Source organism: Lemur catta, chromosome 5, assembly GCF_020740605.2.
Source record: "Lemur catta isolate mLemCat1 chromosome 5, mLemCat1.pri, whole genome shotgun sequence".
NCBI classification, from domain to species: Eukaryota; Metazoa; Chordata; class Mammalia; order Primates; family Lemuridae; genus Lemur; species Lemur catta.
The window spans coordinates 5504902-5518226 of NC_059132.1; the positions used below are offsets into that span (position 1 = coordinate 5504902).

Below are 13325 nucleotides of genomic sequence, written 5' to 3' on the forward strand. Positions count from 1 at the left end.
TAGAGAAAACATTATATATCACTAGAGAAAAGACACACTACTCACTACATGGTGCCAGGACAACTAGTTAGCCACATGGTGAAAACTAAAATTAAATCTGTATCTCAGCATACAAAAATAAATTTAAAAATAAAAACCTAACTGTCAAAACTTTATACTCTTAGAAAATAACATGGAGAATATCTCTATATCTCAAGAAAGGATTTCTTAAAACACAACAGCACAAACTTTTAAGGAAAAGGTTGATAATTCTGGTTTTGTAAAAATATTTTAAAATGTCTATAGCAAAAGGCAATATAAGCCATGTGAAATGACCAGCCACACACCAGAAAATATTTGCTATGCACACAACTGACAAAAGATAGCATTCATATATTTCATATATGAAAATATATGTAAAACATATATCAGTACCCAGATTATATATAATATGTATAAATATCTGCTAAAAATAAACAAAAGATGCAATGGAAAAAAATGGGCAAAAGATATTATGAGGCAATTTAAAAAGGAATCAGCTTTGATAGCTTCACTGAAAACATACAAAAGGGGCCGGGCGCAGTGGCTCACACCTGTAATCCTAACACCCTGGGAGGCTGAGGCGGGAAGATAGCTTGAGCTCAGGAGTTCGAGACCAGCCTGAGCAAGAGCAAGACCCCATCTCTACTGAAAATAGAAAAAACTTGCCAGGGGTGGTGGTGCACACCTGTAGTCCCAGCTACTTGGGAGGCTGAGGCAGGAGGATCACTTGAGCCCTGGACTTTGAGGTTGCAGTGAGCTAAAGATGACGCCACTGCACTCTATCTAGCCAGAGCATCAGGGTGAGACTCTGTCTCACCAAAAAAAAAAAAAAAAAAAAGAAGAAGAAGGAAAAGAAAAAAGAAAACATACAAAAGGTATTCAACCAAAAAAAAAAAAAAAGCAAATAATCTCAGAGCAATCTATATAGTATGATTCCAATTATGGAGAAAAAATAAACTCTATAGCAGTCAGGGTAGAACAAATCAAAAAGAAGAATGAGATACTGTGTCATACTTATCAAACTGGCAAAAACTAAAAACTTTAATGATACCAAGGGTTGACAAGGACGTGGAGAAATAGAAACTGTCAAATACAGTAAATGTTTATTTTCACCAACAATCACTTTGGAAAACAATTTGGCATTTATTGAAAATATGCAAAGCATATTCTACTTTTAGGCACATACCCTAGAGAAATGTTTGCACATCTACCCAAGAAGCCATGCACAAGGATACTCATTGCAACGTTGTGTGTAATAGCAAAAAACTGGCAGCAACTTCAATTTCCATTAATAAGTGAATAAATAAATTAAGCATATTCAAACAATGGGATGCTAAACAGAAGCTGCCCACAGAGCTGCATTAACATGAAAAATTACTCCATTTCTATGTATAGTGTGTGTGTGTGTGTGTGTGTGTATACAATGAATATAGATACATGCGATAAACTACAAAAAACAGATATGACACACACCTAATTCAGAACAGTCGTTACCACTGGGAGAGAAGAAAGGGAAACAGAATTAGGACTATATCATCAACTATATCAAATATTTTATTTCATTAAAAAACCTGAAGTAAAACCAGCAAATTTTAGTAATTAAATCTGGGTAGTGAGTTTAAGATTTTCTGAACTCCTCTTCATGTTTAAAATGTTTCATATTTTTGAAATAATATGAAGAAAGAACACTTATATACACTCATGTTGCAGAAAAGGTTACTCGGTATGTCATAAAAAACAGAAATCACAAAATAGATTATAAACTTTCTCTAAATAAACATTTTAATATTCCATACAGAAAAGTATCATAAATAAGGTTGAAAGAGAAATACAAACTTGGAAAAAATATTTGAAACACAAAAGGTTAATCCCTAAAATATAAAGAACAATGCCTCGGGGTACAAATTGCTCCACAAGCTAACCCAATTAACTTCGTCTCCTTTGAAGAGATAGTTTCTGAGGTTCCTATTTGATTGATATATGTTCTTATCCTAGGAGAGCTCGTCCCAACTGGCTTATTCCCTGGTTCCCTCCAGCAAACTACCCTGCCCACAGTGTATGCTGAACATGTAAGTCCATGGATCTCTTCCCAGTTTCTTTTCACCACAATCTCTCTGAAAGTGTCCTTAGGTTTGAACTTCTGCATCCTCTGTTGCAAATGAAGCCAGTTCCTTTGGGCAGAGATTAGGAGCTATCTGTTTCATGGACTGCTTCCTCCCCAGGCAACACCTCTGAGTTAGGACTCTGGAGCTGGGAATGAAACCCCCATTCTAGGAGTTGAGTGCTCAGTGGTGGGGGGACAGAAGCTGGAGGCCCTCTCAGCTTTTCTTTCCTGGCCTGGAACCACCACCTCAGGATCCAGGGAGAAGGCAGTTAGGGCCCGGTATTCTCAGCATGCCACACCCAACGTACAGCCTCCATTCTACAAGTGGGGGATGGGCTGAAGAAGGGACATCCTCTCCTCCCCCAAACACACACATACAAACTCTCAAATGCACTCACCTGGGACTTAGCCTCAGCAACAGGTAGCTCTGGGCAGGATGAGAAATGCTAACATTCTGCTCCTCTGGGAAGGAAGCTCTCCAACTAAGAGTTGGAGGGAGAAGGAAGGAGCCCTGTGTTCTCAGCTTGGGCGGTTTGAGGTGGAGTCTCCACCTCACTAAGCTGGAAATAAGGAGGGAACCATCTTATGTCAAATAACAGACTCTCACCTTTCATACCAAATTTCACAGATTTCCTTGAACAGATGTTTATTATTTACTGGTTGCCCTTAGAGCTATTTCCAGAGACTAATTTTTTTTTAAATAATTTTTACCAGCTTCACTGGGGAGTGGGTCAGCAAATCTCAGTCATGCCCGAAGTCAATCTCGCATATATCATTTAAATGTTTGATGACAAGTATATTCTCTACAAATCCGATAAGGGTATTAAAAGTAAAAACAGAGAATGAGAGAAACCGAAGCCTGATAGGAGGCAGAAAAGTATGAAATTTTGAAACAGTAAGAGAAGCCCATGCTTGCTGGCTGTCTCCCCACCAGTCTCTGTAGTTTACTCTTCTCTTTGCTCAAAGAGATGAATTATACTCTTTCCAATAACCTCAGCCCATAAACAAGCACTTAATGAGAAACCTGGCAGACTTGAAGTACCTCCAATTTCGGGAGCACAGTGAATTCTTCCGGAATCCAGATGTCTAAGGGGATGCAGATGGAAACAAGAAAGAAATGGAACCATGGTGGAAACTACTGTCTAGAACTGATGGAAATGACAATGGAGCCTAGTTCTCAGACAAAGCAAGCAGGCTAAGAATACTAAGAGCATTGTTTTCCCTCTTTTTGCCACTCCTGGTACTTTGTAGCTAATCTATCTTTTTTCTACCTAGTTTTATAACCCTATCTTTCTATGGTTTCACTATGTCACTAGAAATGGATGTCTTCTTAATCATTGTGCTTGGGATTCGGCAGATTTCCTAAATCACAATTCATGTCATTCATCAATTTTAGGAAAGTATCAGCCAAAACTCTTTAAATATAGCCTAACCCACATTCTTTGTCCTTCTGAAACTCATGTGAGACCTTTACATTCTAATCTTCACATCTCTTAATCTGTTTTTCATTTTTCATTTTTCTATTTCTGTCTCTCCATGCTACACTGTAGGTATTTTCTTCAATTCTATATTCCAGTTCACTTAATAACTCTTCAGCTGTGTCTGACCAGTTCTTTACCTTGTCTACTGAATACCTAACTGGAATTATTAAACTTTCCACTTCAAGAAGTTCTATTTGTGAATCACCTTAAGTGTCCATTGAATGGAAAAAGAAAATGTGGTATATATACACAATGGAATACTATTCAGTCATAAAAAATAAGAAAATCTTGTCATTCACAGCAACATGGATGAGCCTGGAGGACATTATATTAATTAAGTGAAATAAACCAGGCAGAGAAAGACAAATATTGCATGATCTCACTCATATGTGGACTTCAAAAAAGTTGATCTCATAATAGCAGAGAATAGGCGGTTCCCAGGAGCTAGGATAGTTGGGAGATAGGGGGTAGTATTGAGGAGATATTGGTCAAAGGACACAAAATTTCAGTTAGGAGAAATAATTTCAAGAGATCTATGACACAATATGGTGACTGTAGCTAATAACAATATATTGTATTCTTGAAAAATAGGAGAAAGTGAATGTAGAATGTTCTCACTATAAAAATAATAACTACATGATGTAATGCATATGTTAATTAGTTCGAGTTAGTCACTCCATAATGGATATATACTTCAAAACATCATGTTGTACGTGATATATACATACAATTTTATCTGTCAATTAAAAAATTAAAAATAATAAATTTTAAAAAGAAGTTCTGGCCAGGCATGGTAGCTCATACTTGTAATCCCAGCACTTTGGGAGGCTGAGGAGGAAGGATCACTTGAGCCCAGGTGTTTGAGACCAACCTGGGCAACAGAGCGAGACCCTGTCTCAAAAAAAAAAAAAAAATTCTATTTGCATATTTTTCAAACCTGTCTGGTCACTGTCACTTTTAATAGTCTTTTGTTCTTTGCCCACACTTTCGATAAAATCTTATTTCTTTAAACATATTAAAATAATTATTTTATATTCTGTGCCCTTAGAATGTTACTGTGTGTAATTTTGAAGGTTTGCTTATGTTGTTTCTGTTGCCTTTCACTCATATACCTTATTATATGTGTACTTTGTGATATTTTGACTGTGAGCTCATGATCACTGGAAGTTTTTTGTTTGTGGCTGTGCTTTGAGGCCTGGATTTAAGTTCCTCCAAAGAGGATTTATTTATGCTTCTACCAGTAACCTGGAAATACTGCCAATTTAGAACTGCCTTTTCAAAAAACTTTTTCTCAGGGAAATTTTCATCTATATACTAACATAGAGAGAATGGTATAATAATCCTCCATGGAGCCTTCACTTGGCTTTAAATATTATGAAGTCATGGCCAGTCCTATTTCATCTATACTCCCAGCAACCCACTCACCTCCTCCAGGTAAGTATAAAGCAAAACTCAGATATCCTATCATTAACCCATAAATGTTTCAGCACATTGTTATAAAATGGCTCTTTAAAAAAAATCTTTTCACACTAAAAACTTTCAATACTATCATTATCAAATATCAAGTTATTATTTAAATGTTCCCAATTATTTTTTTTTTTACAGATTGTTAATTTGGTCAAGATCTAATACATTGTAATTGGTTGATATGCATCTTAAGTATATTTAAATTTATAAATTTCATTCCACCTCTTTACTTTTTTCTTGTAGCTTATTTGATGAAAAATCCAGCACTTTGTCCTATAGTTTCCCACAGCCTTTGCTGACTGCAAGTCCACTATGTTGATTACCATATTCCCTATCCCCAATATTTCCTTTAAATTGAAAGTGAGATCTAGAAGTTCGATCAAATTCAGATTTAATTTTCTATTAAGACGTTATATGTGGTGGTATATTTTTTCAGGAAGCACATTAGACTCAGTTTTCCTAGGAAAGAAACTCTAAGATTTGCAGGCATTTTTCTCCCTTCCTCTCAAGGCCAAATTGCCTAAATAACTCCTCTTTTTTTCTTTTTTAGACAAGGTCTTAAAAAGACTCTGTCACCCAGGCTAGAGTGCAGTGGTGTCATCATAGCTCACAGTAACCTCAAGCTCCTAGGCTCAATAGATCCTCCTGCCTCAGCCTCCTGGGTAGCTGGGACTAAAGGCGCACGCCACCACACCTGGCTATGTTTTCTGTTTTTCGTAGAGATGGGGTCTCGCTCTTGCTCAGGCTGATCCCAAACTCCTGACCTGAAGCAATCCTCCCATCTTCGCCTCCCAAAGTTGTGAGCCACCATGCCCTGCCCATTATTTACTCCTGATGTCCTAAGTATTGGCTCTGCACCTCCCCAAGTGCTCCCGGTGTACAGGTGTGTGCACACCTACCACACATGTGCGTGCACACACAGTGACGCATGAGCTTGCTCCTTATCAAGGCGGCATTCCAGGGATAGTGAGCACCCTGGAACCACAGAGTCCCAGGGCTGGGGACGTTATCTAGAGGTCATTCCTTTTAGTTTTCTGCTGGTAGATAAGAATACTGCTTGGTCAGTCCAGATGTGTGAGTGTTTAGGAGGACGAGGCAGACCACTGGACCTAGAGTCAGAAAACCTACTTTCAAGTCTAGTCTCTACCATTTCCTCTCTCTGTGCCCATGGGCAAACTTTCTAAGCCTCACTGTTTTCATTTGTTAACTGAGAACAATATAGGTGCTCCATGTATTCACAAAGTTGAGTATCAAATAATACACATCTTATGAAAATGGTTTTAAAGTACCTGTCAATAATAAAGTGGTATCAATGTCATCATCACCCTCATCATGAGTCCTTTATGAGTTTCCACTATATGAAAATTCTTATTGCTTTTTCTTTCTACAATACAAACCTTTATCCTCCTCATTTTCTCTTCTGTTAAGATGCTTATGTTCTACCACATATCTCTTGGTGTTAATCTTGCTGCCTCATGGGAGTGTTTATTTGCTTACCTGGGTTAATTGCTTAATAAGGCTTCTACACACACTTCTGTGGATGAAGAGACCTCTTCCCTGGTGTTAAACATGCAGCAATTATCCCAAAGTCAAGGAGAGAGAGCTCACATAAATGCAATTGACATGGCTACTGGATGTTACATGGCTAATAAAGTTTGTTCCTTTATTTAAATATTATTCACACTGATTTATGGGTCATACACTCATTTTCTGCTGTTTGTTGCCCACGTATAAGGCAGGTCAAGCTCTTGCATAAGAAGATATGCAGGGATAGGGGTGCTGATGCTTTTAGCAACTTCATCTTTTCATTTTTTTTTTTTTCCCCTCAAACCTTTTTTCCCCTTCTTCAAGTAAGTTATTTTCATTGGCCTTTCTATGACCTGATTTCATCTCACGATGGCACCTGTGTGTGTCTGTCTGCAGTCTGACCTACCAGGAGTCTCTGGAGCCCCAGACAAGTCATTTGTGTTTCTGTATAAGGGAAGTCTCAGAAAGGCCTTGTGAATTTCAGAGGCCACACAGTTTTCTGTAATCTTGTTTTGGTTTTACTTCCCAGAAAACTGACTGCCTGCTTTTGTTTTCCTCATATCTCCCTATATATAGCCTTTTCCTTTTAAGTAACAGGAGTTAAATTATCAAGAAACTGGTGTGCCTGCCCCAAGTAGCGCTGGCTTTGCTGTTCTCATGTCCCTGCCTCAGTGACTTTTGGTGTCCTACATCCATCTTTAATAACCCACATTCGCATCTGCACATGTATGAATTATTATGCAATTGCACAGGCTCATAAGCATTCATGTATGCAGGGCTTTCGTTTGAATCACCCAAAGTTTGCAGGATGTGGTGGAATGGAGCCCAGGACAGAAAGGAATGTACACGTGCCATCAGTCATGGTGAGATTACGTTTCACTATGATAGATCCCTGGAACAGGATTCTGTTCTGTCCTCTTTTCTTGGCATCTTCCTTGGAACCTCCTTGGCAGATTTGGAGCTATATACATCCCCCATTTACAAAATGAATGTGCCCCCACAACGTGTTGCTTTGGCGGCTCTCTAGCTTCCTCAGCTTTGCTCTTCCCACTAAGGTTTTACCATTAACTTTTAACCATTTGGCCAGTGTCATATCGTCATGACCCATCTCCATCTGCTGGCCTCCAGTTTTCAGGTTTCTTTCCTGCTGCTCTCAAAGAATTTCACAGCCCCTTTGTCTCTTATCCCCTCTCTTTCCTGATGGCTTTTGAGAGCTTGCTGGGGACCAACATTCACAATTCCACTGACCTTCGTTTTTACTTCTGTCACTGACTAGATGTTTTGAAACTCATTTCCCATCTTTTCCAACATCTCATATCTCTCTGACCACCTCCATTGTATCTTCACAGCTTCATGTCTCCTGTTGAACATTCTTTTTGTTCTTATGGTGACTCCAGCCTCTGCTTGTCTTCTTGTTCTCCACATCACCATCAGTGTTCTTCACTCTTTTCTCTCTCTCTAGGCTTCTTCCCCTTAGCCCAAAGATTTACTCAGTTTACCTTACCCACCGATCCTATGCCACCACCAACTTGTTCATCACCTCCAACCTGTATTTTCCTTCCCTTTATTTCCAAACGTTTTAAAAGAGTAGACAAAAAGGAATACAAAGGAGTGTGTGTATTATATTAAGGTTCTCAGAACCGCTATTCCTACAGTCTGGTTTCTGTCCCTATATCTTTTCAAGAGTACTCCGGCATCACTGACATTTCTGCAGCAGTCAACAATGTTGGCCACAACTTTCCCTTAGAAACTTTACTTCTTGTCTGTCATGTCATTACAGTCCCTGGGTTTGGGGATGTCTGTAATTAATTAATCCCTCTCTTTCTCCTTTTATGGCAACAACAACTTCTTACTATCCTCTAATTGTAGTTATTCACCAAGATTTTTCCAGCCTTGTTCCTCTTTTCTCTTTTCATTTTCTCCCCTAATGGTTCTATCTATTCCTGTGGGTGTTTCAAATCCAGCCTCACCGTGGATGACTCCAGTGTCTACACTTAAGTCCAGCCCTTCTCCTACGTCTCATCCTCTATTTCCACCATCGTGTCTGATTGTACCTCAAACTCAAGGAGAACAAAGAGGAACTCATTGTCTCTCTAAATATTTCCTCCCACATTCTCTTTTTATCTGTTCTTGGCACTTTGATTATTGTAGTTACCCAAACGTTTGAGTGATATTTGAGTTTTGTTTCTCCCTTCATTTTCTCACTAACTGGGTAAACAAGTCCTGGGGATTTTTATTTCTACTACTGTTGTCCACTAAACAACCACTGCCCCCTTTTCATCCACTTTAAGGAACCTCAATATTGTCAGGGCAGCACCATATTCAGGCAGGGAGTTCCCTTCCCAATGTGAGGAAATTAGCCACAAATAGTCTAAGCCAAGCGTGGTAATCCCATTCTCTGTGGATGTGGACTGACGTAGAGATGGGCATGTGATCTGGTTCTGACCAAGGAGACAAAGAGATGTTTGCTAGGAAGCTTCTGGGAAGGATTTTGTACTTATAAAAAGAAAGATGATAAGGAGACCCCGCCCACTTCTTCCTGCCCTGATTGCAGTTGTCTTGGAGCTGCCACAGCTGCCTATGACCAGTGACGCAAGCAGCACGGGACGAAAAGCCCACATGCTAAGGAGGACAGTGGAGAGGAAAGACACAAGAAGCCAAGTCCTTTATGGTGTAGTTTAGCCACTATAGTGATTTTGGAACCACTTACTTCCAGACTTTTCCTCTGAGAGGTAATTAAGTATCTAAAACCAGTGTTAGTCATTAATCTGTTACTTGCAACTGAACATCTATTCATTTTGATAAAACTTCCAAAATCCCTTTCAGATCTTTTGAATTTAAAAAAATTCTTCTTGATTCTTCATGGTACTCTTCTCAATTTGCAGTTATATATTTGTTTGACTACATGTTTACTGCTAATATCCCTTTAGACAGAATTAGGGAGACAGGATCCCTTTTCTTTTTTTCTTTTTAAGAAGGGTGGCACTCTGTTGCCAAAACTAGAATGAGGTGACATGATTATAGCTCACTGCAGCCTCGAACTCCAGGGCTCAAGTGATCCTCCTGCCTTAGCCTCCCAAGTAGCTGGGACTATAGGCACACGCCATTATGCCTGGCTAATTTTTAAAATTTTTATAAGACTGGGTCTCTCTATGTTGCCCAGGCTGGTCCTGAACTCCTGGCCTCAAAGTGATCCTCTTGCCTCAGCCTGTCAAAGTGCTGGGATTACAGGCACAAGCCACCATGCCTAGGCCCTTTTCTATCTTAATCTTGCTGTCTTCCTAGCATAGCATAGGATCTAGCATTGAGTGGATGCTCAGGAAATAATTATTGAATGAATAAATGAAAAAACAAAGGAAAAAACTGATGCCTAGGAAATGAATTGTTTTTCAGATAACATATGGAGGCTGAGGGGAGAGTGTTATTTTTATTATTAATAATATAACAGTAGATGATTCAGATACTGCACTTGACCCTTTAAAATCGAAGGCCAAGGAAATGAGTGTGTAGCCCCACTGGCTGAAGGCCCAGAATACAGAAGGTTAGAGATTGGGATGAGGTCAGACATTGGAGATGCCAGCATCTGAAAAAAAGTTCAAATGGGACCCTAGGACTAGTCTAACCTCTGGTCTCTAGCGGCTAATTTTTCCACACTCCTACAGTGACAAGGGAGGTACTCAAACCATTTTACCTGATGAACTGATTAGCATATTAACCAAGATTAGCCCAGGCAATTGGATAGCCGTACTCTCTTAAGCTGCATTCAAAGTCTGATTACTTTTTTCAAATGGCAATTAGTGACAAATGGAAACTGAACTCTAAGCCTGACCAGCTACTCTGAGTACTGCAGAAACCAAGCCTTCATTCTGGGGAGGGAGGCACCACTCTGCTTAATGAACTTGTCCCTTCAGCGTGTCTTTTGAATTTATCTCTGTGATGTGCCCCTGCCTCCTCCACATCCCCTACGTGGCTGGCTTCAGATTTTTTCATTATTAACTACTACTTTCTTAATTTCTTCCTTGCATAACCCTAGCCCACAAAGTTCTTTCCTTTACCTTCAATTTTATTAGCATTTATTGTCTGTACTTCTAAACTGATTCTTTGATACATCTACTTCTCTATTGTAAGCCAGTTCCTTAATCTATTTCCCCAACAAAATCGAAAGCTGCTTGAGCACGGGAACTGGTGTCCCCATCCGTGGGAGGCACAGCACCTTACAGAGGGTAAGTTTCATGTGGCTGCTTAGAGCATAAATGGTTTAAAACAAAAATTAAAATCATCAAAAATTGGTGAGAGAAAGAAAGCCACTAAAAGCAAAGAGGCTGTCTAAATTTTCAATACTTCTATTTTGTTTGATTTTTTTCTTCCAGTGAGTATGTATTATTTTTGTAATTAAAATTTAAACAGTAAGTAGCAAAACAAAGCAAACAGAACTGGGAGACATCCGTATCTACCAAATGGTACTTTACATTTCCCAAGAAACACTCTCGGTTCAAAATACCTGAAGATGCTGGGTAAAATATTTACACATTTACTTTAAATGCTCAATTCAGCAGACAAGAAACTGTAGGGCCACTGCTTTGTGTAACTGCAGGAGAAATTAATAATGTCATATGCTTTATGTGGTAGCCCTGCAAGAAACCGAGAGAAATTCTAAAGCCAAATGTAACAGAAAGCTCAAATTCTAAGAGATATGGAATACCGAAACCGACAGCTGTCTTGGGGACATTTGCTATTCCCTAGTAGCCACAAGCTCTTGAATTCAACAGGCTTCATAAGTTGGGGGACAGGCAAAAAGCATAGGGTCCATGAAAGAGAGAATTTAAAAAATGAAAATCTTCTACTTAAAGAAAAAAAAAAAGTAAATAATGAATATCAGGCTAGAGCACTGCCTTTCTAGATAGAAATATTCTTACCTTGCATCAAGTTCTCCTTTGCATAAAACATTGACATTTTCATAGTGTTTGGGAGCCTGCTGTTGGCTTCCAAAAGCTCTGGCACCGTATCATGCTGTCACTGTAACAGCCCTCCAGTGAGCCATCAAAAACTCAACTACAGCATTTTGAATACAGCAGTTTGCTTGCCACCAAAACACTAAATTGCAATATTTTATATTTTTCTCTATTTAAATTTTAGTGATGCTGCATAAAGGCTAACACGGTCTTCAGCTAATACAATCACAAAAAAAGTCTTAATAACACTACATACTGGCACAGCCTCTGGGTGAGTTTTGGTCTGCTAAGCAGGCCCAGTGAATGTTGCTCAAGTCATTTAGTTAGTCCCCTCTAACTAGGATGTGACATGAAGATGCTACACAGTTTCCCCCAAGAAGAGTATTTCCAGAAGCAATGGCAAGGGAGGCGTAGGGTAGTTTGTTCATATTGAATGTAGAAAGAAAGTACTTGGGAGTAAGACAAAGATTTCCAAAAATGGTCTGGAGAGAGAGGTTAACAATGTTTGATTTAGTTCTTTTCTGGCTTGAGAAGCAAAAAGTGAGCCTACGTAACTTCTCAAACCTCTAAAGCCTTTTGAGGCTAAGACCTTGGACTTCCCCAGAGCTGAAACCGCAGCTACCAATGACAAATTCACAGAGTCTCCACCTTTCCAGTGGCTGCACAGGAGGAAATTTCCTTGGGCTTCCAGAGAAGCTGGCTCTGGGAGGTGAGACCAAGGGAGGTGGAGCTGCCCTAGAGGGCAGAGCCTTAACTGTCAATAACAAAGCCACAGGGAACCAGGGCTTGAAGATCAAGGCTGGGTGGCGATAAGGGAAACTAAGGTCTGCAGCACTCTCAACCTCTCCTTGTGTTCCTTGTGGAACAACTCTTCCAGCCTTCCTAGCTCTGTCCCTCAATTTACTAAGAAAAGATGCTGAACCCTTTCAGAGTGAGAGGGCATCACACTGAGATTCTGATTTAAAAGATAAGCATGAAGAAAAGGCAAAGGAAATGTTTTCAAAACAAAGCCTACATTGGTAAATATGTTCAGTCTTTCTCCTCTAACATCAGAACCCCCGCATCCAAGCAAGGTGACCCCCAATAACTACCATCCGCGCCCTTGCAGCAAGAATCAGAATATTTGTTCCTGTTTTAGAAGCACAAATGGTCCTAAGAGCAGATTTTCAAAAATGAGAGGAACTATAGCTCCAATGGAGACATCTGGACCCTTTTAGGATGAGTAAAATGATGTGTTGTCGACGTATCTTTCTGCAGCCATTCTTTCAAGATGCTGCCTCCCCACTCCACTTGCCTGATCAGTCTTCTATCACGAGCCAGACTAATTGAAACTCTAAGGAACTCCCAGCCCTGAGAGTATGATAACCTGACTGCACGTAGATTGGTTCCAGACAACTAGGGGAAGACACATTCCCCCTGAAAGACCCTCCTTGGTCAGGTTCATCACTTACTCATCACTAGATATAGCTTTACTGCCAAAAGGATCAACTCTTGGAGTTTATTCCCCTCCCCCTTCCCTCCCTACTATCTATGGTTGGTCTAACTTTTTATTAGCCTTGAATAAAACAGAGAATGTGACCTAAGATGTGTTATTAAACGTCCGCTATTTCAGGGGAACAAAGAATCACAGATGGTGACAACATGGGTAAAAATTCATATCTACTTGGAATAAGGGCAGAGTCAAATCTCACTCTAGTTTCATTGGGATTACACTGGAATGTGGGTAGGAATGTGCACAAGTTCAAGTGTCACCTTATTCCAAGCAATCCTGGC

General features: G+C 39.6%; 1 protein-coding gene across 1 annotated transcript in view; it reads right to left on the reverse strand.

The window, feature by feature from the left end:
• Positions 1-13325, reverse strand: part of SIL1 (SIL1 nucleotide exchange factor) — a 195929-nt gene that overhangs the window by 49662 nt on the left and 132942 nt on the right. The gene's annotated exons all lie outside the window — the stretch shown is intronic.